Consider the following 26,025-nt stretch of genomic DNA (forward strand, 5'->3'; position numbering starts at 1 on the left):
AAAAAAAATCATATCTGAGCAGAGAATCCGAATTGCTGTGTTGTCACCTGCGTTTATTAAAATTATATGCTTATATTATGCTGTATATTTTTATCTGAAGTTCTTTATACTCAGAATATCAGTTTGAAACAACTCATATTTTGAAGGCATTTAGGTAGCTAATTTTTGTAAGTTTATAATTTTTACAGTGTGTATAAGTGAAACTTGAGGCTGTTTGTATGTTGTGTTAGGGAAATTCAAAACGTATGACGCAAAGTTTTACATTTTATTTTAGAAGTCAATTACTCTTAAAATAAATGGATAAGTTTCCGTTTTCTACTCTGTGCCAAAGCTGGTCAGACAGACCCAACAAATTCTACAGGAGCAGGAAGTATGTGTAACACATACATCACACAGAAAACAAGCCCCGTGTTTATTACTATTATCACATTGGTCTATTCAGTAACTAATGTAACAAAGTACTGTGTAAGTAAGAATTCCTGCACAAAACAGCTCACTGAGGAACACTGAGACAGCCATGCAAAGACATAGCATATGTGACTGATTATAGTGATTTAAAATGATTAATTCATAGAAGTACATTACTTTTTTTCTATCTTAAGCATGTCACACTTCTAGTCCTGGAATTAAACATCATAAACTTCTACAAAATTTTGTTTAAATATTCTTCGTATTACCTTGAGATCTGAACAGGAAGGCAGACAAAGGCAGAGCTAAATCACTAGTTCTAAAGATGTTGCAACTTCTTTTTTTTGTAGTTATGAGGCAGGACAGAACACATGAAAGTGAGAAAGTGTCAGGGTCAGCCCCCCACTGTGGTCTTTCCGTGCCCCTTCCCCGTTTGACCAGCAGGTGGTGCTGGTCATTCCGTCCTTCACGTCAGTCCTTGTTCTCCCCTGTCTCCTGTCTGGTCTCGTGGCTCAATGTATTAAGCATGTGCTGTCTGTTTGCCCCTCGGTCCTGAGTTCCCTCTTGTCTTATGTTTGAATCCCACCTCCTGTTTTTGTGTTTTGCTCCCTAGTGTTTCATTTGAGTTTCTTTAGTTCTTGAGTCTGATTTTGTAGTTGGTTTTGGTTTTGTTCCTTGTGCCCCTGCTTGTGTCTTTACCTGTTTAATTCCCTAGTGTTGGCTTCTGTTTCCTTGATTAATTCTTAGTTTCCCTGTTTTTGTTCCTTTGAGTTTATTAGTTTCACCTGTGCCTTGTTTTCCTGGTCTGTGTTAATTAGTCTCACCTGTCCTGTGTTAGTCTTATTACCCAGTTTTGGTTTCTGTATTTAAGTCCCTGCTTCTGTTCTGTTCTCTAGTGGTTCATTGTCTATGTCTAGGTTGTTTGTGATTGCGTGTTAGTTGATTTGTATTTCTTGTGTTTCATGGTTAGTTTCAGAGATTCCCAGTATTAGTTGTGTATTTTGGTTTTGTTATTTAGTTTTGTTACTTAATCCCTTTTTAGTTTTCGACCCCTCATGGTCCTTTTGTTTTGTTAGCCCTTCCTTGTGTTTTTCTTTATTCAGTTAAATAAACCCTGATTTGTTCTCTGAGCCGCAAGTGGGTCGTCCACCCTTCTTCTGTGCCTGCGATGCCTCGTTCCCGTGCCCGAGATGCCCACAACCGTGACAGAAAGGAGAGTGGAACACCTCCCTCCACCTCCCCTCCAGACCAGTCTTGGCAGGCTGTGCGGAGACAGCAGCAAGCTGCCACTGCTCCTATTCTGCAACCCCAGCCTGCCCCTATACTCTCTGCATCAGTCCCGCATGCTCCTTTACCTGCCCCATCGACACCTCGACCAGCCATAGCCCCCCGCCGACACCTCGACCACTCATAGCCCCCCTGTCGACACCTCGACCGCCCATAGCCCCCCCCCACTGACACCTCGATCACACATAGCCCCCCCACTGACACCTCGATCACACATAGCCCCCCACCGACACCTTGACCACCCATAGCCCCCCATCGACACCTTGACCACCCATAGCCCCCCATCGACACCACAGACTCCCTTTACTGTCCCACTGACACCCGCACCCACCCTTGCAGCCAGACGCCCCAGCAACCTGCACAGGTTAAAGCCGGAGCCCCGAGTGGAAGGCAGCTGAAGCCTTGGCCAGGACACAGGGTCTCCCCCTCCCACCTGCTGTGAGCCATTGTGGTAGAAAAATTATAAATCAAGGACTTAGAATAAAAGTCTGGACCTCTTAGTTTGGTGAGTAAAGAAAATCTCTTTTATTCCAGCAAGTTCAGCAAAGCGCTCCCATCACACTGGCGCTTGGTACCAAGTCACACCCGGCACACAGAGCAACCAGTAGATAAAACATAACTACCAGGCCTTCTAAGGCCTGATTGGTCATGAAACATCAACAAACTAAGCTGAAACGTATAACAAACACAATTCTCCTGCTCCATTGGTTCACCTTGGTAGCAAGGTAAAGTCCACCCATTGTACGCAACTTACTGGAGACAGCCTCGGCTTCTGGACTCTACATGAGATATGTATATAGATATTAATTATATGACATTGAATCAGTGTTAATGTTTGATTAATGATGAACACATTGACATATTGTCTCTGAATCACTGGAAATACATGGTTAACATATGATTAGTATGATTAACATAAGTATGATTAACATGATGCGATCAATTGCATATAACATATTATATATTGACTACTACTATTCTATTAAGCTATAACTCTTTGTGCACCAGTTGGGGTGGCTTCGAGTCTCTTCCTGCAAGTGGTTTCTCCCCCCCTTTGCTCCACTGTCTGCCCCTCCAAGGTCCGAGCTTCTGCGGAGCCAACTGCAGGCAGCTATCACAAAGCGAGGTCACACAGTATTCAAAACAATCTCTTCTGGCCTAAGGCCTAAGACATAACAGACCCAATATGCCTCCTCTCCTGGGCCTACTAATGTCCAATTTTACTTCCACACTCCCCCCTTTTGAACACGCGAAATCCACGCTGTTCACACAGAACCAGAGTACACAGTGTAGTAAAACTCCGGACAATAGCGCAGTGGGGCGACGGGCGCTGGCAGCGGTTGGATGGACCACGAGTCACCAGCAGAGTCGGCGTTGCTGGTCATATCGATGACGACCTGGGGTTGTGGGTCGAAGAGCCAGGCCGGGAGGAGAGGATCATCCTCGTATGGATCATGGGAAGCCCGCTGCAAAATGACAGAGCTCGCCTGGGAAGACAGAACACTAGAGCAACACCTAAGCAGCAAAAAGATTAGCAGCAACACTACAACTAAAAGCGGTTCTCCAAAACATTATAGCATCAATCCCAAAAAGAACAGTCACAATAAAAATAGTTATCATAAAAAGGCAACACAGTTGTGACCCTCTCAGGGGCCAGTCTTGAAAAAACCACCAGGGTCGGACACGCATCTGCAGTGGACCCAATGGACCCAGGCGTCGATTCCCCACATTGAATTTCATGCACACCATACACCTCCCGCAGAATTGGGCAGCAGCTGTGGCAAACCCAGGGGCATGCCACACCCGAGTCACAGCTGCCACCATCCCGTCACGAGACGCATGATCCAAGCCATGAACGGCTTTGGCCATTCCTGGATATGCAGATCTAGGAAGATAAGGTCGGTTAGTCCCAGAATGTCGCCACACGCCTTTCCCATCACACCGTGCACCGCTCCGTTTCCATCCGCGGAGCTTACCCTCTGTAGCACCTGTTTGAATCAAAACAAGGTCATTACCAGAGGGTGAGCTCCGCGGATGGATACTTCCGCCTCACAGGTGTTTCCTATGAAACCTTACCTGTCTCCATGAAAATCCCCGCCTACATTCCTGTCTGAAAATGAAAGTGATTTAAAGCTGGAATCGCCATTTTGTCAAGACACACGAATAAGATTCTGTCATTAAAAACGCCCCACCTTATTCCCGTGAAAAGTTATTAAAGCTAGAAACTTGTTTCGAGATGCTGAGTCGCAATTGCGAGATGTAGGGTCGCAATTGCGAGATGTAAAGTCGGGATTGCGGGATGTGGGGTCAGAGTTCTGACTTGCTGGGTCGCGGTTGCGAGATGTGGGGTCGCGATTGCGAGATGTGGGGTCGGAATTGTGACTTGCTGGGTCGCGGTTGCGAGATGTGGAGTCGGAATTGTGACTTACTAGGTCGCAATTGCGAGATTCCGTGGCTTATATTTTTTTACTACCTGGCGGAAACGGGCTTCCATAGAAACGGGCTTCCATAGTTAACTATAATCTTACCTGGCAATGAAAAATATCTTTATTTTTTTCCAGAATCTTATTCGTGTGTCTTGACAAAATGGCGATTCCAGCTTTAAATCACTTTCATTTTCAGACAGGAATGTAGGCGGGGATTTTCATGGAGACAGGTAAGGTTTCATAGGAAACACCTGTGAGGCGGAAGTATGGAGGCTATAAAATACCAGCGATAGAAGAGCAGGGAGGCCTTCCTATGCTCGGTGGTGCTTGGAATCCACGCTGCAGCTGTCATATGTGAAGGAGCGTACTGTATTTTGGGGGGATTACCGCATTGTTGTGATATAAGGCGAGTACTGGCGGGGGGTACCGGGTTAGGAAGTTAGCGGCGCAAGTCGGCTTTTGGTGGCAGCGGCGTGGACTCGAGGCGCCACGGAAAGGTTTGTGGTTCCTGCTAGAAGTGGGGTTATTGGTTTGTGTTTTCGGGGGATTGCGATGTCTTCCCCCGACTAGTTAATGTAAATAAGATTGTTTAATGTGAATTGATTTTTTTTTCTTTTGTTTGTGTATTTGTTTTAGGAGGAACCACATGTTAATTTGTATTCCTGACCATGGTTACGGATGTGAGCTGTCCAGGCCTTTTTATTATACACGTGTGAGCGCATAGTTTATCAACATCCATTGCTAGCAAAACCTTATTCCCAAACCCAGCGGAGTCTCTAGCTAAACTTTTAGCCCACTGGTCTGCGAGATCATTCCCCTGACTGATTTTATCAGTCCGCTTTGTGTGGGCCTGGCACTTCACTATTGCCACCTGTTCGGGTAGCATGAGAGCGTCCAACAATTGCTCCACTAATTGATGATGCTGAATGGATTTTCCAGTGCTGGTGCGAAAACCTCTCTGCTTCCACAATGCACCATGATCGTGACACACCCCGAAGGCGTATCTTGAGTCTGTGTAGATAGTGACTTTCTGTCCTTCAGGCAGTTTGCAGGCCTGTTGCAGTGCAAACAGCTTAGCCGCCTGTGCGGACCAATGTCTAGGCAGCTGCCCCCCGTCCACAAGTGATCCATCTCGCACCACAGCATAGGAGGTCGCTGGCGATCCATCCTCCAGCCGCAAAGAACTCCCATCAACAAACAGGATGTTGCCTCCTTCCAGTGGGATGTCAGTCAGATCCGGCCTAGGTCTGCACCCACAGTCGATGACCTGCAAACAATCATGCGGTTCCCCGTCCACCCCCGTGGGAAGGAGGGTCGCTGGATTCAAAGCAGAGCACCTCTCCACAGTCACATTTGCCAGTGTTAGCAAAACATTCTGATAATGCACTGATCGCGCAGGCGTCAAATGAGATGTCCTGGCCTGTGTCAGGATCGTGTGCACTGCATGGGGAACTCGAAGTGTCAGTGGATGCAGCTGCACTAGATCTGCACTCGCCATCACTGCCTCCGCTGTTGCAGCCACCGCTCGAAGGCAAGGTGGTAATGCTCGAGCCACCGAGTCCAAACGCTTTGAGTAGTATGCAACCGGTTTGCACCTCCCCCCGTGATACTGAGTCAGGACTGAAGTCATGAACCCCTTTTTCTCGTCCACATATTGCACAAATGGCTTTTGATAGTCAGGCACCCCCAAAGCTGGGGCTGACATTAACGCCTGCTTTAAGTCAATTAGGGTGTCTTCAGCTTCAGTCGTCCACGTCAGTTTGTCTATCAGTCCTAGCCCAATTGTCAAATCAACCAAGGGCTGTGACCTCTGTGCATAGTCCTGAATCCAAGGCCTGCAATAGCCAATCATGCCTAGGACTGAAAGCAATTGCTGTTTAGTCTTAGGTTTGGGCATCTCCTGTATGGATGCCACTCGGTCTGGTCCTAATGACCTTCCCTCACTTGTCAACACATGTCCAAGGTATTTAACCCTTTGAGACACCAGCTGCAGCTTTTCTTTTGAGGCTTTGTGCCCATTTTTCGCCAGGAAGTCTAACATAGCTATGGTGTCCTGTTTACAGGACTCACGAGTGTGAGAGCAAAGCAACAAATCATCCACATACTGTACCAGTGTGCTACCCCCAGGCGCAGTAAACCCCTCCAAATTTTTTGCCAGCTCCTGTCCATACACGCTAGGTGACTCTGTGTAGCCCTGGGGCATCACTGTCCAAGTCCACCTCTTCCCCTGAAAGGTGAAGGCGAACCAGTACTGCGAATCTGGATCTACTGGGATAGAGAAGAAAGCATTAGCCAAGTCAATGATAGAGAACCATTTAGCCTCCGCTGGTATGGAAGCCAGAATCGTGATTGGATTAGGTACAATAGGAGCTCTGGGGTGTATGGCTGCATTGACACCCCTCAAATCCTGTACAAATCTCCAAGTACCATTTGCCTTTTTCACAGGTAAGATAGGAGAATTAACTGGAGAATAGGCTATTTCCTTAATAGCCCCCCTTTTCACCAGATCTGCATGTACTTCTCTCACTCCCTCCTCTGCTTCTCTAGATAAGGGATACTGGGCCTTGTGAGGCCGAGACTCAGACTTGGGGTGGACCACCAAAGGCTCAGCTGACACCGCTCGACCAAAATTTTTCCCTTTTGCCCACAAGCAATCTGGTACATCCCCTAACCAGTATGGCAGAGGGTCAATACCTTTCCCCTTATTGTCTATTGCGTCCCCTTTTCTCTGTACCTCTACGCACTGGTCTATTTTATACCTTTGCAGCTGACCATCTCCACTCATCCACCTACCTTCCTTCACACGTACCCACTCAGTCCTTTTCTCACACTCAGCGACCCAGGGTCCTAAATCCTTCCATTCTAGCGACCCCTTTTTCCCATATGATACATGGGGGACCGAACCTCCCACATACCACTGCTCCTGGCCGGCCGACAAACGGACAGATGCAGCAGACCTGTCTTCTGCCACATAGATGTAATCAAGCACAACAGTCTCAAAATCCTCCATGTCCAGAAAACTGAGCAGTGCAATGCAATCTGTCAGGCTGATCTTGTCCTTCAGGGATACAGTCTCTCAGGATTGTGTCATCCACTAGCCACCAAGTGGCAAAGTTATCTTTCTCTGATAAGCAAAACAGTCCCAAAGCCTCTGAGGTCACTGTGAAACCGTCTTCCCCCATTTCCACCTTCATTCTCGGCGTAGAGAAAGTCTTCCTGTTTCACAGAATGCTGTGGCATCAGTCCCACTTCCCCCCCTTCTTCAGCATCAGGGGCAGAAGGCTCAGCTCTCCAAAAAGGAGGAGGAACATAGGCAGGAGGACGAGGTGCAGGTGACGGCAGTGGAGGAGGGGACACCTCAGGCAGGACCAGATATCTGAATTAGGCTTTTTCCTCTTCTCAGCACCAGCTTCAGGTGGAGAAACAGCAGCAGTCGGATTGGCCCCCCTTTCCTCCCTGCTAACCATTACACGGCTTTCCTTATCACTTAACTGTTCCCTAGGTTTCCTAGCTCTCAACAAGGCCACAGACTTCCACCGAAAATAATATTCTGGCCTGCACATTCCCTTACCCCAATAACCATTTTCCCTGCTTTCTAACATTGTTTCACAACATTCTAGCTCCAGTATGTTTAGAGTGCCCTCCTTTGGCCATCTACCCCCAGTCTGACAATGTGTTACAAGCCTTCTTTAGTCCCAGGCCAGTAACCCATTATCTGCCTTGGGGACTGTTTCCCCTTATCCCCTTTATTACATTTCCTCATTATCTCTCCCTCGATCTCTGAGTCCCTTTCGGGAGGGTGTGAATGTTTACTTGACGCACTCCCCATATCTACCCTTTAACAAATGGCGTTGAACATAAGACCTATGAAATATCTGTTCTGAGCCTGATATCCTACAAACTCCCCTTCTCAAGGTAGCTGCCGTCTGTACAAAGCACACAGCTGCTGGGTAGTCACTAAACTAAACAAGACACCTTGTTACTGGGTGACGAAAGAATCAAAAAGAACTAAGTGTTATTCCAAACATTTAGTGTCCTAAAAGCAAATTAACAAGCCTATCCCAGTATATCTCAGGTCCAACACATGATTCCCCAGACACTATTTGCTATATTAGTCCACAGGGCTATTCCACTATTCCCTTTAATGTTAGCACCTGCATGCGACAGCGTGGAGCAAATCAACTTCATGTATTGTTTATCCCACTGAGGATACTGCACCTGGGAGACCCCACACCCTTTACCATGTACGCATTCTCCAAAACCCATACACCCTATCAACATACATCTTTATACTCCCGTGGGACCGAGAGTGGGCCAAACCCCGAACAGTGCCTCAGCCCAGTGCCAGGGGTCTACGACAGCGCCTGTCTTAGGTTGTTCCTGTCCTCACACAGGAATCTTACCCGTCCTTGGCCTGTTACGCAGTGCTGTGCTACTGCATGCAATACATTCACTGTCCAGCCTTCACCACACAATGCCGCACCACGCAGAGCACACACCACCCTGCCCTCAGCCCCTGCTGCACCAAGCCTTATCACCGTCGTGTCTGGACCCCCTGCGGGTGACGACTTCCCTGCCACCTTCCTTGTGCCCCGTCACACAAATATACAGTGGCGCCACCAAAATCACGGACTTTCCCAAGGTCTCGTGCATCCACCTCTTCCACGTAATAGGTCACTCAGGTCTCCACTTGGACAGCACCCTTTCCCTACTACAGGCAGATGAGCGCTCTCCCACCGGCCTTCCTAACCATGGTCAGCGCTTCCCCGTGCTTGGATCCCCTCAGTCACGGCGGACTTTCACATAACACACTCAAACACATAACCTTCAGCAACAAGCAAAGCAGCAGCAAGAATGAATAAACAGAGAAGCCTCTATCTCACCAAAACAGGTCCGGCCAAATCAGTCTCAGGAATGTTCAGGTCTGGGACAGCGTGGTCTCCGTTGTTCCTCGACGAGGGACTGGGCCAATCCTCAATCTCATCTGGATCTGGTCCCATCAGGCTCTACGCCTTACCTACTTCTATCGCAGGATCCCATCGTCGAACAAACAAAGAACTCAGCTGCCCCACGTTGGGCGCCAAACTGTGGTAGAAAAATTATAAATCAAGGACTTAGAATAAAAGTCTGGACCTCTTAGTTTGGTGAGTAAAGAAAATCTCTTTTATTCCAGCAAGTTCAGCAAAGCGCTCCCATCACACTCTGGCGCTTGGTACCAAGTCACACCCGGCACACAGAGCAACCAGTAGATAAAACATAACTACCAGGCCTTCTAAGGCCTGATTGGTCATGAAACATCAACAAACTAAGCTGAAACGTATAACAAACACAATTCTCCTGCTCCATTGGTTCACCTTGGTAGCAAGGTAAAGTCCACCCATTGTACGCAACTTACTGGAGACAGCCTCGGCTTCTGGACTCTACTTGAGATATGTATATAGATATTAATTATATGACATTGAATCAGTGTTAATGTTTGATTAATGATGAACACATTGACATATTGTTTCTGAATCACTGGAAATACATGGTTAACATATGATTAGTATGATTAACATAAGTATGATTAACATGATGCGATCAATTGCATATAACATATTATATATTGACTACTACTATTCTATTAAGCTATAACTCTTTGTGCACCAGTTGGGGTGGCTTCGAGTCTCTTCCTGCAAGTGGTTTCTCCCCCCCTTTGCTCCACTGTCTGCCCCTCCAAGGTCCGAGCTTCTGCGGAGCCAACTGCAGGCAGCTATCACAAAGCGAGGTCACACAGTATTCAAAACAATCTCTTCTGGCCTAAGGCCTAAGACATAACAGACCCAATATGCCTCCTCTCCTGGGCCTACTAATGTCCAATTTTACTTCCACACCATCAGCACTACACCTGCAAGCAGTGTGGGCAGCCAAAGAAGCAGGAGTTTGGGCACAGAAGGTTCAAAATAAATTCTGTGAAAAGGCGGAAGGGAAGAAATATGAAGAGTTGAAGGCACAGCACAAGGAGCCACATTAATTAAATGCTTTTTACAATGAATTACATTTTTATAATTGATGTTTCTTATGTTGCATAATTTAAATTAATCTATTATACAATAGATTATTATTATTGTTGCATTATTATATAGTTTATGTGATTTCTACAAATAAAAATATATATAATTAAGTTTTGTTGAAGTAAGGCGTATGTGAGTTCCGGGAATGCAGCGGATGAGTGCAGACGTGTGTTCGTGAGCTCTCGGTAGTGGCACCTAGCATCTGCCTTCATCCTGATTTAACCTCTCATCAATTTTATTTGTTTGCAAGAGGCAAAGCTATTAAGATCACCTTTGTATGGCAAGCTACAACTTTCGACATAAAAAGCAAAAGAAAACCACAACTCAAACTCCACGACACTTGCACGCGGTAACCACAGGAAACATGGCGGACGGGGAAAAAGAAACATCCTCCAGCAAACTTCTCCTTGCCATTCAAGAAACTAAAGACGACCTCACAAAGCATATTGACAAGCCGACATACAAACATCATTAACAAAAATCGAGTCTTCACTCTCTACGCTGGCTGAACAGGTTGAGGAGATACAGACACGAGTGAGTACAAATGAAGATAATATCAAAGATGCGCGCGACCGTGTTGGTGAAATGGAGAAATTGATAACATACCTCAAAGACAAAACTGACGACTTGGAAAACCGCAGCAGGAGGTCTAACATCAGGATAATAAACGTGCCAGAACGAGCTGAGGGTCGTGATGCTGTGGGATTCTTGGAAAAGTTTATACCGGAAATGCTGGGGAAGGATAACTTCACCTCACCCATTACTTTGGAAAGAGCTCATCGCATCGGGAAGAAGATTGATAGACCGCGGCCCATCAACGCCAAATTCCTGAACTTCAAAGACAAAGAAAAAACCCTTTGTCTGGCCAGAAGTAAAGGAGAGTTGACATACGAGAACAAAAGGATATCATTCTACCCAGATTACAGCGCAGACCTGCAGCGAAGGAGAGATGAGTTCCGTGATGTGAAGAGGATATTGCGAGAGAAGGGAGTGGAATATGCTTGCAGTAGAAGTGCAACGCTTTTTGAAAGACATTCCAAGTGAGTAATAAAATTAATCAAAGTGACAGCAGTACACAGTCCATCGTTATAAACGCTGATGAGAAGTGTTGTGATTCAGGCTACGACATATTAGTCGAATACGATCATCTTCAAATGTTTTCAATAACGGAGACATTGACTGATGATAAACTGTGGAACCTATGTGCAAATTAATCTACATGTTGTTAGGGTTTATATCAGAACCATAACTTGCATATTTCTGTCTTATTTCAACTATTGTGAAATTACAAACATTCCTATACAAACTGTTATGAGTGCCCAGTGTTTAATTAACAGCAGTTGCTGGAGCCACACCTGTTGCTTAAGAGAGTTAACGTTACCTACCTAATGTGTTTTAGTTACAAGGGTTTTATTAGGCGGGTTTTTACTTTAATGTTTTGGGGTTTTGTATGGTTTCTCACTAAAACTCAAATTTCTGCTTACTCACATAATCCAGATTATTCTCAGGTTCAGATTCAGATTATCCTTCTGAGACATCTACACAAAAAAATTATAATATGGGTAAACTAACATGTTTATCTTGGAATATAAGAGGGATCAACTCACCAATTAAAAGGAAGAAAATGTTGACATATTTGAAGAGGCAAAAGGTAGACATTGCATTTATACAAGAGAGCCACCTCACTGACTCTGAGCATCTAAAACTGTGCAGAGACTGGGTGGGTAATGCTTTCTACTCCTCTTTCTCATCTAAAGCAAGAGGTGTTGCTTTGCTCATTAATAAGCACTTGAACTTTAAATTAAATTTGGTTGAAAAGGATCAAAACGGCAGATTCTTACTTGTAGATTGTGAAATAAATAGGAACAGGATATCCTTAGTGAATATATATGGGCCCAATTATGATGACCCGTTGTTTTTTAACAATCTGATTATGAAACTGGCTACAATTGGGGGTCAATGTGTTGTGGGAGGAGACTTTGTGGTATGCACGCGGTAAAATAAAGCACTCCACGAATCAATGTGTCTCTTCGAACCTTCTTTACTTCACATCCCTTCCCCTCTGCTCCTCACCACTGCAATCCTCTCCAGCTCTCTCACCAACCGTCTTATCTTATTGTCCCCAGCGGATAGGAGGAGAATTGCACTATACAACATATCTCCCCGTGTTATAACAAATTACAAATTATCCGTAAGTATGAATAACAACAACTTCTGTCCACAGTGTTTGAGAGACATTTCAGTCTTACAATGTACACAGAAAAGAACCAGAATCACAATATTAGAATCACAATTTTCTGTAGATATAGGCACCTGAAACAAGACACATAAGTTTCCCATGCTCTTTGGAAGACTAAGAACTGGATTCTTAACATTTCCTCTTTTTTTTTTTTTTATATGTATATATACACAAAGGCATGAGGAACTATATGCCAACACTCAAAGGCAGGGTGATAATGAACACTCAATGCACATTAAAGTGAACAACCAATATATGATATATCAATCAAATTCCACCCATGCCTTAATTTAAATAACATAGTCCTTAGACCACACTGGAGCTTGCCGCACCCTATGCGGTCGTACAGCAGGAGGGGGTGTATGGCACAATGTCTGAGGCACCCCAAGCGGCAAATATGCATCCTCTGGTGCCGTACTTGTACTGGAGGTTCCTGGAAGGGGAAACGTTTGAGCCAGGTGGATTGCGTTCCACACCCGACCATCTGATAGGAGGTAGGTGGCTGGGCCCTTTTGCGCAACAACCTGATAAGGTTGACTAAATTTGGAATGGCCCTTCCTAGTAAATCTAGGTTTCTTAATGCGGACGAAGGATCCAACATGAAACGCAGGAGATTTAGCACCACGGCGTTGATCTGTGTACCGTTTCATAGTCTCCTGTCTTCTCAGTATTGTCTGTTTGAGATCCAAGTGTGCAGGAATCGGTTTGGAGGGAATGCCACTGACATGTAATTTAGTTCTAATGAGGCGTCCATGCAAAAGTTCGGCAGGTGAAATCTTGGTCACAGCATGGGGAGTTGCCCTGTACGTGTGCAGGAATTCAGTTACAAAGGACATCCAGGGTTTACCGTCAATATCAGCAGTCTGTAAACAATCCTTAAGAACTCTATTGAACCGCTCAATCTCACCATTTGCTTGTGGATAGTAAACTGAGCTACGACAATGCTTGATGTCTCTTTCCGCAAGAAACGCTGTGAACTCTCCAGAAACAAACTGGGGGCCATTATCAGAGACCACCTCGAGTGGGTAGCCTTCTCGACTGAATACAGCAGAAAGAAATTTTATGACTGTTGCAGAGGTAACCTCCGAGGCAAATGCCACCTCTGGCCATCTACTGTAGTAATCGATGAGTGTCACAGCAAACCGGCACTCCTGCACAGCATCGTGGAAAGGTCCAACTATGTCAATTGCGACCTTGTCCCATGCAGCAGAGGGAGTGGGCACAGGCATAAGTGGCGCAGCATGTGTAACCGCAGTTTTATCATGTTGGCCGCAAGTGATGCATGACTTTATGGCCTCTTCCACTTGACAGTCCATGCCTGGCCACCAATATAATTCCCGCAATCTCTGCTTTGTCCGTACCATACCTTGGTGTGTATCATGCGCCAATTGGACAAACTTCGACTGTAGCTCTGCAGGTATAATGACACGGTGAGTGCCACGGATGACGTAACCATCTACCACGGCCAGTTCAGTCTGAAGGCGGTGGAAGGTTGCCATAGCAGGGTCAAGTCCTTTAACAGTAGAAGGCCATCCATTAGTGATGTAAGATTTGACTTGACTTAACACCGAGCACTCATCACATGCGCGTCTCAGTTCCTCTTCAGTAACTGCTGCAAAGTCAGACGTCAGCACGGCCACCATCTCCAGTTCGACATCCTCAGTCGTCTCAGCACAAGAAAGCGGCAGTCGCGACAAACAGTCAGCCGTTACGTTGTCACGCCCAGGCTTGTACTCTATGGTGTAATTAAAACACAGTAGGCGGGCAGACCACCGGGCTATTCTCATGCCTGCCCGGCCCACACCCTTTGAGGAAAGCAGTGTCGTCAAGGGACTGTGATCCGTACGCAAAACAAAATGACGTCCCCACAAGAAAGTGCGCCACCTTTCCGCTGCCCAGACACATGCTAATGCCTCTTTCTCAACAGTGGAATATTTGCGTTCACAGTCAGTCAGAGTTCTGGAAGCAAAAGCAACTGTCTTTTCAGTGTGCCCGTGCCACTGAGTAAGCACAGCACCAAGTCCATAGTCGGACGCATCAGTAGTAACTGTGGTTGAGAGGAAGGGGTCAAATAAAGCAAGGGCAGAACTGGATGCAATGAGTCGTTTCACCTGACTAAAACGTTCCTGTGCCTCAACTGTCCAGGAAAAACTAGTAGAGTTTCGCAGGAGAGCACGGAGAGGTTCCACCAATGAGGCATAGTTAGGAATAAACTTAGAATACCAGCCAGTCAGGCCGAGGAAGGACCGCAGAGAATGCGCATCATGAGGAGAAGGAGCCTGCGTCATAGCAAGGACATGTTCAGGGTTTGGGTGTAAGCCATTAGCTGAAATCACATGGCCTAAAAAAGGAAGTTCAGATTTCCTGAACTGGCATTTTTCCATATTGAGTTTTAGACCCCTGTCCTGAAGACGCCTAAGTACAGCTTGGAGGCGTTTGTCATGCAATTCAGGTGTGGTTCCATAAACAATGATGTCGTCCAGATAGCACTGAACACCATCCTGACCAGCTAAGACCTGTGACATCATCCTCTGAAATGCACTTGGTGCTGAAGCCAAACCATAGGGCACCCGTGTGAAGCGGAAAAGACCATCATGAGAGATGAAAGCTGTAAGATCCCTACTGTCTGGATGTAAAAGCACCTGGTGGTACGCATTTTGAAGGTCAATTGTAGAGAACATGACAGCCCCTCGTAACTCTGTGAAAACCTCATCAATGTGTGGCAGAGGGTGACCATCTATCACCACAGCCTTATTTGGTTCTCGGAGGTCCACGCAAAGCCGAACAGCGCCAGATTTCTTTTTAATAGCCACCAGTGGGGACACCCAAACAGATGAGTCAATTTTTTCTATGATGCCCTCAGAGTCAAGTCTCTGCAACTCTTGTGAGACAGCATCACGGATTGCAAATGGCAGTCTGCGTAGCTTCTGTTGAACCGGTGGAACATCAGAACGGACCTTAACTTTATGGACAAATCCAACAGCCAAACCTGCCGTATCTACACCGCATACCGTGCGCTGGATGTCACCCGCAGGAGGTGCAATACAGCCGTCTCTTATTTCCAGTTTCAGGGCAGTGAAGAGATCCATACCCAACAAAGGTGTTCCTGCTTGAACAATGTAGACATCTGCCTGTGCGTATTGGGTCTGATAGGTAACAGTAAGAGAAAGGCAGCCCACAACTGGAATAGGTTTCTTCATATATGTCACCAGTTGGACGTTAGGTTGAGTCAGGGCCACGTTTGCAAAGTGCTGGAGGTAAATGTGTTCTGGAAGGATTGAAACCGTCGAGCCTGTATCAACAAGCAATTCAACAGCCAGGGGGGGACTACCATCAGCATGCAGGGTTACATTGCAGGAAAGGCCATGTTTCCGCTGCATTGGAAAACCTATGCTTAAAACAGTGACATCAGGAACAGTAACTGCCTGCACATTGCAGGTATTAGCTACACTACGGCAAACTTTGGCAAAGTGACCAATTTTTCCGCACTGTTTGCATTTACACTGTTTAGCAGGGCAACTGGGGTGACTTGCAAGATGCACAGTGGAGCCACAACGATAGCAATTACGAATTTTATTCTGCAATGTCTGCTGAGGGGTAGGCGATTGTTTTGCAGCCGCCGGACCCCGCACACTAGGTTTTGACCGCCAGTTCCGCGCACTGCGCGCGCTAGCATTCACAAGTTGAACTGTGGCTTCAGCCGTAGACGTCATAGCCTTCGCCTCAGCAACCGCCGTTTCTATTTGTCCCGCGATTGTAATAGTCTTCTGCAACGTGAGGTCTGTCTCCAAAAGTAAACGTTCGCGGATACGTGCAGAAGATGTTTTTTCAAAAATTTGATCTCTCAGCATATCATCGGCGAGCGCGCCGAAATCGCAGTGCACCGACAATTCTCGCAGAGCTGCAACGTACTGTAGAATGGATTCCCCAGGCCTCTGTGCACGCTGACGGAATTTATTTCTCTCCGCAACCACATTTAGCTTCGGTACAAAGAATGTCCGTAATGCAGTGAGCGCCGTTAAGTAGCTGTCGTCTGCCACTGTAAGCGTGTAAAAAATGCGCTGACCCTCTGTACCCAGGCAATGGATGAGCATCGCCCGCCGCCGTTTCTCCACAACCTCGGTGTCGGAGAGCGCCAGTAAGTAATTGTCGAACATTCTGATCCACGAATCGAACGGTACAGCCGGCTCACCCGGTGTTTGCAGGAAAGCAGGGGGCGGCGAAAGTCCCAGCAGAGCCATCCTCGTCGCCAATATGTGGTATGCACGCGGTAAAATAAAGCACTCCACGAATCAATGTGTCTCTTCGAACCTTCTTTACTTCACATCCCTTCCCCTCTGCTCCTCACCACTGCAATCCTCTCCAGCTCTCTCACCAACCGTCTTATCTTATTGTCCCCAGCGGATAGGAGGAGAATTGCACTATACAACAGACTTCAATCTGGTTTTAAATCCTCTTTTGGATCGATCACTACCCAAAACATCTTTACTATCAAAGGCAGCAACAGCACTAAACCAGGGTTTGAAAGATATAGGCATAACTGACGTGTGGCGAAATCTTAATCCAAACCAGAGGGATTTCTCTTTCTTTTCACCTACCCATAATACACACTCTAGAATTGACATGTTCTTAATGCCACAAGGTATGATAGCTACAGTTATAGAATGCTCCTATCTACCAGCTACCTTCTCAGATCATAATCCCATAAAACTCTCATGGATGGCTGATATTCCGCAACCCACAACCCGCAGGTGGAGATTTAAAAATTATATGTTGAAAGATCCTGAGTTTATTTCATATATGTCTACCAATATTGAAATATTTCTTGATGCCAATGCAAATTCTTCCTCTCATGCCAACATTTGGGAAGCTCTTAAAGCCTACATGAGAGGCCATATTTTATCATACAGTGCCCACAAGGTAAAACAAATTAGAGAGAGACATACCAAACTGGAAAGAGATATTAAAAAGCAGGAACAGGAATACATTGCCACCAAAAAGGAAGAACACCTTAACACACTAAAAAAAACAAGGATGCGGTATAATAATCTATGTACCAGCAAAGAGGAAGCAGCTATGGCCAGAACTAGATATCACTATTATGAATTCGGAAACAAAACAAGTAAACTCTTGGCATGGCAAATTAAAAAGGAAACATCTGATAAATTTATACACTCAATATTGACCGAGGACGGCAGACTCCTTGATAATTCACCATCCATTAATGCAGAATTCAAACAATTTTACGAAAATTTATATAAAACTGGGCAGGATGCTGAAAATATTGGAGCAAAAAGGTTCATGGATGGAATAACCCTTCCCAAATTACAAGATGAGGACAGGGATCTGCTAGATGCAGATATATCAGAAATGGAGGTATTCAAAGCCATTAATTCTTTACAAAATAACAAGACTCCCGGGCCAGACGGCTTCCCTGTCAAGTATTATAAGGCCTTTTCAAAAAAATTATTAACCCCACTCGCGAACATGATCACAGAAGCTCTAGAAAATAAAAAATTACCAGACTCATTGGAAATTGCAACAATCACACTGCTTCCAAAACCGGGCAAGGACAAACAAAAATGTGACTCATACAGACCCCTCAGCCTGTTAAATGTTGATTATAAGATATTATCTAAATTAATTGCTCTAAGACTGGAAGATGTTATTCCAAAGATAATTCATGCTGACCAAACAGGCTTTATTAAAAACAGATACGGAGCAGACAATGTGCGGCGACTGCTACACATACTGAACACTGTTCAAAAAAATCAAAATCCTATGCTAATAATGTCTATGGACGCAAACAAAGCATTTGACAGGATTGAACCAAGCTTTTTATTTAGGACTCTAGAGGCTATGGGCTTTGGAGAGAAATTTACTCAATACGTTAAGACACTTTTTAATGCCCCCAAAGCCAATATTTTAATAAATGACATTCTGTCTGACACTTTCTCACTATCCAGAGGGTGCAGGCAAGGCTGTCCAAGCTCCCCCCTGCTCTTTGCACTCGCTATCGAACCATTAGCCATCGCCATACGCTCTAACACCTCCATGGCAGGAATTAAATTAGGCACAAATGAACATAAACTCTCTCTGTATGCAGATGATCTCTTATTATATACAACTGATCCACAAGCATCGGCTCCTCCTCTGTTGAAATGCCTCAAAGAATATAGTGCAGTTTCAGGATATACATTAAATTATGGTAAAAGTGAGATTTTACCACTGAATATACAGGACAATAATATTAGAGCACTCACTGGCCCATTAAAATGGTGCAACATTGGTTTCAAATATTTGGGTATACAAATTGGTAAATCAAATGAGCATATACAGTATTTAAACATAACTATACAAAGCTATTGGAACAAACTAATCTTAGCCTTCAAAGATGGATTGATCTTCCTCTGTCTCTCATAGGAAGAATTAATACTATTAAAATGAGCATTTTACCCAAGTTTACGTACTTATTTCAATGTCTTCCGATTAATGTTCCCAAAAGTTTTTTCAAAGAACTTAACAAACTTTTAACTCCTTTTATATGGCAAAGAAAAAACCCCAGGGTCAAACTCATCTCTCTACAGGCTCCATATTCAAGGGGAGGACTCAATTTACCAAATTTTAGGAATTATTACCTTGCTTCTCAGTACAGATCGATTCTGGCTGCATGCAGAGAACAGTGAAGTTAGATGGGTCCCAATAGAACAACATGAGATGAAATCCATGGCTTTAAAGGATATTCCATTCATAGGCACAAAAAATGTTTAACTGCACTCACAAATAACTTAATAATATTGAATACATTTGCTGCTTGGCAAGAATCTCATTCACTTCTCGACACAAATATTTCTTTTCTTAGAAGAGCACCTTTGTGGGGTAATCCCAACCTCTCACACCATCTAGCTGACTCAGTGTTGCGGGGGTGGAAGGAAAGAGGAATCCACACAGTGGCTGACTTATACATTGATGATACTTTTGCTAACTTCCAACAACTAAATGAAAAATTCAACCTTCCCAAGGAAAGTTTCTTCAAATTCCTACAAATTAGAGACTGGGTTAAGGAGAAATCCAAAGAAACATTCCCATATATCCCGAAAGAAACTCCTCTTGAATTCCACCTATGTAATAATCTACACAGATTGACAAAAGGAATAATATCTTCTATATATGGTATCATCAATGGAAAGTTACCGATTTATGATAAAACATCTACAAAAGGGAAATGGGAGAAAGACCTAGACTGTACTTATGAGGAGGCAGATTGGTGTCATATATTGGAACAAGCGCAGACTCTACTAACCTCCACAAAACATAGGCAAATTCAATTTAATATATTCCATAGGACATACTACACTCCTTACAGGTTACATAAAATTGACAGAAACATTTCTTCCAAATGTCAGAGATGTAAAATGATTGATGGTGATCTTATACACATGCTATGGAGTTGCCCAGTGATAGAAGAATTATGGAAACGTGTCATTGACTTAACATCAAGGGTAGTAGGAAGTCAAATCGAAAAGGACCCAAAACTATGGATCCTGGGGGATACAAGCTCTATTACTGTGAATTACTACAAAAAATACTTTATCTTACTGGTGAGCACAGCAGTTAAAAAGTGTATTCTGATCAATTGGAAATCTGAAAATTCACCGCTAGTAATACATTGGATTAATGAGCTTGTATCTTACTGCACACCCGAAAAAATATTGTATAATGTGAGAGGGAAACATGCAGCCTTTAGAGAAATCTGGGGCCCTTTCATGGACATTTTGCCTTCTCTAGACTTGACCGCCCATGTCAGTATGAGCCCTCCTGGATCGACTTCAAATTAGCCCTCTGCAGATCTATCTTGTATAACTTCCTCATTGATGCATTTATTGTGAATAATGTGTAGATTCAAGTATGTGAGTATTCAGATGGATATACACTCACCTAAAGGATTATTAGGAACACCATACTAATACGGTGTTTGACCCCCTTTCGCCTTCAGAACTGCCTTAATTCTACGTGGCATTGATTCAACAAGGTGCTGAAAGCATTCTTTAGAAATGTTGGCCCATATTGATAGGATAGCATCTTGCAGTTGATGGAGATTTGTGGGATGCACATCCAGGGCACGAAGCTCCCGTTCCAGCACATCCCAAAGATGCTCTATTGGGTTGAAATCTGGTGACTGTGGGGGCCATTTTAGTACAGTGAACTCATTGTCATGTTCAAGAAACCAATTTGAAATGATTCGAGCTTTGTGACATGGTGCATTATCCTGCTGGAAGTAGCCATCAGAGGATGGGTACATGGTGGTCATAAAGGGATGGACATGGTCAGAAACAATGCTCAGGTAGGCCGTGGCATTTAAACGATGCCCAATTGGCACTAAGGGGCCTAAAGTGTGCCAAGAAAACATCCCCCACACCATTACATCACCACCACCAGCCTGCACAGTGGTAACAAGGCATGATGGATCCATGTTCTCATTCTGTTTACGCCAAATTCTGACTCTACCATTTGAATGTCTCAACAGAAATCGAGACTCATCAGACCAGGCAACATTTTTCCAGTCTTCAACTGTCCAATTTTGGTGAGCTCGTGCAAATTGTAGCCTCTTTTTCCTATTTGTAGTGAAGATGAGTGGTACCCGGTGGGGTCTTCTGCTGTTGTAGCCCATCCTCCTCAAGGTTGTGCGTGTTGTGGCTTCACAAATGCTTTGCTGCATACCTCGGTTGTAACGAGTGGTTATTTCAGTCAAAGTTGCTCTTCTATCAGCTTGAATCAGTCGGCCCATTCTCCTCTGACCTCTAGCATCAACAAGGCATTTTCGCCCACAGGACTGCCGCATACTGGATATTTTTCCCTTTGCACACCATTCTTTGTAAACCCTAGAAATGGTTGTGCGTGAAAATCCCAGCAACTGAGCAGATTGTGAAATACTCAGACCGGCCCGTCTGGCACCAACAACCATGCCACGCTCAAAATTGCTTAAATCACCTTTCTTTCCCATTCTGACATTCAGTTTGGAGTTCAGGAGATTGTCTTGACAAGGACCACACCCCAAAATGCATTGAAGCAACTGCCATGTGATTGGTTGATTAGATAATTGCATTAATGAGAAATTGAACAGGTGTTCCTAATAATCCTTTAGGTGAGTGTATGTACTGTATAAACTGTATAGACTACTTAGATATATATAAATGAAAGGAAACTGACAACCATACAAGGGAAGAGGGTGGGGGGTGGGATGTTAAATGTTTGTGTAACATTTGTTTTTGTTTTGGTTGTTTAAAACTTGAAAATGTTAATTCTTTGTACTTAGGATGTAAGTAATGTAACAAACTGTAGATCCTTTATACACTCTGTTTACATCTTGTAAGTAATTATGTTAATAAAAACAAATCTTTATAAAAAAAAAAAATAAGGCGTATGTAAGACTTTGTTTCCGAATTAAAAGCTAAGTAAGTTATTTTTACAGTTATTTTCAGAGCTTGGCTGGAGCTGGATTCGGACCCACGAGCTCTTGGTCCGGAGCCCAGTGTTTCACCCCTATGTAGACGTTTTAAAGGGGCAACGGCACTGGGGTATGTGGGGCCCATAACCCCTGCCTGTCTGACAAGTCAGCCTCAGAGTGACAAAGCCGACCATCCATGGTGAATTTCAGGGGCCCTCATGGCAAGTGGGGCCCTGCTGGGGCCCCTATGGGGGCCATGCTAATCTTCTCTCTATCATTCCATTTTTAGTATATGTGCTTCCATAGCAGGCAAAATGCTTCTATTTCTACATGTAAGTACATTTATAAGCAGTTTCTCACAATCTACACAGATCATAACCCTTTAATGCGTCTTTTTAGTGAGTCCAAAGCTGTTTTGCCCATGGCACATAATGTACAAGGCAGGGAGTGAACAAGCAAATACATGTTCATTTAATCATCTCCCACTTCCAGAGAGCCCTGACACATAATCACCACCTGACACTGTGTTTCTGCTGGATAGACTGTCAAATTCTCCAGTGACGGCAAAGCAAATCAAATCAGCCAATCAATGTGGAGGGTGAAAGGCCCAGTACGGTCACTGGTAAAATGGTATGTGATGCAGGACTGGAAAACTGGAAATGAATGCTCTACATAGCAGAGAAATGCCAAACATTAAGACAAGGTGATCCAAAGTGCTGATACAGACAAACAGCTCTAACAGGTCCATCAGGCTCAGGTGTGCAGGGATTCGAGTGGGAGGGGGGGGAGTGGTGTGGCTGGGTGTGACGGAATGGAGGCTTCACTGTTCCAACAGCAAATTACTGCCTACTGTGCTGAGCTGCTATTACAGTCCATATGTAAAGACACAGGACATCTGTGTAAATTCAAAGCAGCCGATTACTGAAATATGGAAGAATCACGTTAGACTATGTTAAGGGTGTCATGATTATGATTAGGGTTTTTCCCATAGAAATGAATAGATGGCCCCCATTTAGGTATGAAGACCAACTTTTGTGTGTGTGTGTGTGTGTGTGTGTGTGTCTGTTTGGCTTGTGCCATGTTAAATAATGTTAATTAAATGTATGTTTGATTAGTTCTCTGTACAGCATTGTCTGGAGCACGGTAGCCTGGTGTCTATCTTTCCTTCTCTTTGTTTTCTCTTCCTCTTCATTAACATTAACGGTCCTGAGCGTTATACTGCAAAGTGGGTTTACTGGCTTTACTTAGGAATTTTCCATACTGTGGATCATAGCTCAGTTCTGCATAGAGTATATTACCACGGTCATTTACACTGCACACCTAGCCTGCTCAGAGTGGGTTTAATAGCTTTACTTACAAATTTTCCATACTGTGGATCATAGCTCAGTTCTGCATAGAGTATATTACCACGGTCATTTACACTGCACAGCTTGCCTGCTCAGAGTGGGTTTACCTGCAGGCTTTCAGCTTAAAACAGACATAAGTCCCCGATACAAACTTAGATTCACGTTTTCCCTTGCCCGGATGCAGGTCACCGGGCCCCCCCCCCTGGAGCCAGGCCTGGGGGTGGGGCTCGATGGCGAGCGCCTGGTGGCCAGGCCTACACCCATTCGGCTCTAACTGGAGCAGTTTGCAGCCGAGTGTGAAGCGACTGGAATGAAAATCAGCACCTCCAAATCCGAGACCATGGTCCTCAGCAGGAAAAGGGTGGAGTATTCTCTCCGGGTCGGGGAGGGGGTCTTTCCCCAAGTGGAGGAATTTAAGTATCTCGGGTTCACGAGTGAGGGAAGGATGGAGCGGGAGATCGACAGGCGGATCGGTGCGGTGTCAGCAGTGATGCGGGTGCATCGGTCTGTCATGGTGAAGAAAGAGCTGAGCCAAAAGGCAAAGCTCTCGATTTACCAGTCGATCTACGTTCCTACCCTCACCTATGGTCACGAGCTGTGGGTAGTGACAGAAAGAATGAGATTGCGAGTGTAAGAGGCCGAAATGAGTTTTCTCCGCAGGGTGGCTGGGCTCTCCCTTAGAGATAGGGTGAGGAGTCATTCGGGAGGGACTCAGAGTAGAGCCGCTGCTCCTCCGCATTGAGAGGAGCCAGATGAGGTGGCTCGGGCATCTGTTTAAGATGACTCCTGGACGCCTCCTTGGTGAGGTGTTCTGGGCATGTCCCACTGGGAGGAGGCCCCGGGGAAGACCCAGGACACGCTGGAGGGACTATGTCTCTCTGCTGGCCTGGGAACGCCTCGGGATTCCCCCAGAGAAGCTGGAGGAAGTGGCCGGGGAGAGGGAAGTCTGGGTTTCCCTGCTGAGACTGCTGCCCCCGCGACCCGACCTCGGATAAGCGGAAGTAAATGGATGGATGGATAAGGTGATGCTTCTATATTTCAGTAATCGGCTGCTTTGAATTTACACGGATGTCCTGTATCTTTACATATGGACTGCAATAGCAGCTCAGCACAGTAGGCAGTAATTTGCTGTTGGATCAGTGAAGCCTCCATTCCGTCACACCCAGCCACACCCCTCCCCCCCCTCCGCTCCCACTCGAATCCCTGCACATGTGAGCCTGATGGACCTGTTATAGCGGTTTGCCTATATCAGCACTTTGGATCACCTTGTCTTAACATTTGGCATTTTTCTGCTATGTAGAGCATTCATGTCCAGTTTCCCAATCCTGCATCACATACCATTTTACCAGTGGCAGTACTGGGTCTCTCACCCTCCACATTGATTGGCTGATTTGATTTGCTTTGCCTTCACTGGAGAATTTGACAGTCTATCCAGCAGAAACACAGTGTCAGGTGGTAGTGCTGTAGTTCTCCAATTTTTTGTGGTCTCGGTCTTGTCTTGGTCTCGACCCTATTTAGTCTCAGTCTTATCTTGGTCTCGGACATAGCGGTCTCGATGGGATGGGGAAAAAAAGAGAAAACAGCACATCCTCACAGAACAGTATCATTATTTATTATGCGCCTCAATTCAAATGCAACCAGTCAGATGCATCTATTTAAAAAATGTTACATTTTATACATTTTCTCAACGGACACTGCCAGTGTTTCACAGTCCACACACATCATACACATCGCATCATAGCGAAGTCGGCAAAGAAATGTCCGCGAAGTCTATAGCATAGTTATAATTCAAATAAATGAGGTATTTTACGTTCATTATAAAGGTGCGAGTCAATCTGGAGGCTCATTCTCAATTCAAAGCAAAGGATCATTACATAGCCATACTCATAGCTTACCCGAGGCCTCTGTCCCTGGTATAAGAGACTTAATATGAACCTCTTTCTGGTACATCCCATCTATATATTGCAGAGAATATTATTTTCCATCAGGACTCGTAACTATCACAAATCTGGGAGATTTTAAATGAGAGACATATGGACAATATGATTGAAAAGATAACATGAATTTGATTTAATGAGTAATGACACTTTACAGCAATGCCTTTTTTCTCTACAGTTGATCTGAGTAATGTGATGTTGATTCTAGCCCTAGTCTGTTTTCGGTCTTGGTCTTGGTCTCGACCAGTCTTGGTATTGGTCTCGCCTTAGTGTGTCTTGGTCTTGGACTTGGTCTTGGTACCCTCAAGCCTCGGCAAGGCTTGGTCTCGGTTTAGGTGGTCTTGACTACAACACTATCAGGTGGTGATTATGTGTCAGGGCTCTCTGGAAGTGGGACACGATGAAATAAATACGTGTCTGTGTGGGTTTGCATAGATCACATTTGAGGACCAAATTGTCCCCAAAGTGTAGTAAAACCTGAAATTTCCCTACTTTTGGGGACATCTTTTGCGGTCCCCATTTGGATAACCTCAGTTTTATAAAAATCTGTGAATGCAATCAAAAAAGTAAAAATGCCACACACAGACACAATAAATTTTCCATGTGAATTGTCCTAAATTATTTTTCTATTTTCTTGCTGCCATCTCTTGGTTGAATGTAAGTATTGCAATTACCTGAAAAGATCATTTTAATGTTTTTAAATGGCAGTACTCAATTTTGGCCAGCAGTCAGCACCATAAAAAGGTGAAATCAAATAATTTTTAAACAAACACATATTTTCATATTGTACAATGAGCTAATAAAACATACATTAAATTGTTTTAATATATTTGTTTTACATGATAGAAGTTTTCTCTTTATTACCATATAAAACACTGTAA

General features: G+C 44.7%; 2 protein-coding genes across 2 annotated transcripts in view; one reads left to right on the plus strand and one right to left on the minus strand.

Moving 5' to 3' along the window:
- LOC111839450 (NLR family CARD domain-containing protein 3-like) overlaps positions 1-739 on the minus strand; it is a 47,514-nt gene extending 46,775 nt beyond the window's left edge. Inside the window, exon 1 of the mRNA XM_072707423.1 lies at positions 678-739. The gene's annotated coding sequence lies outside the window, so the exon portion shown is untranslated. The remainder of the gene's footprint in view (positions 1-677) is intronic.
- The window catches only part of LOC111844187 (tripartite motif-containing protein 16-like), a 153,578-nt gene that overhangs the window by 114,669 nt on the left and 12,884 nt on the right, over positions 1-26,025 (plus strand). The gene's annotated exons all lie outside the window — the stretch shown is intronic.

This window comes from Paramormyrops kingsleyae, chromosome 25, assembly GCF_048594095.1.
Source record: "Paramormyrops kingsleyae isolate MSU_618 chromosome 25, PKINGS_0.4, whole genome shotgun sequence".
NCBI lineage: Eukaryota > Metazoa > Chordata > Actinopteri > Osteoglossiformes > Mormyridae > Paramormyrops > Paramormyrops kingsleyae.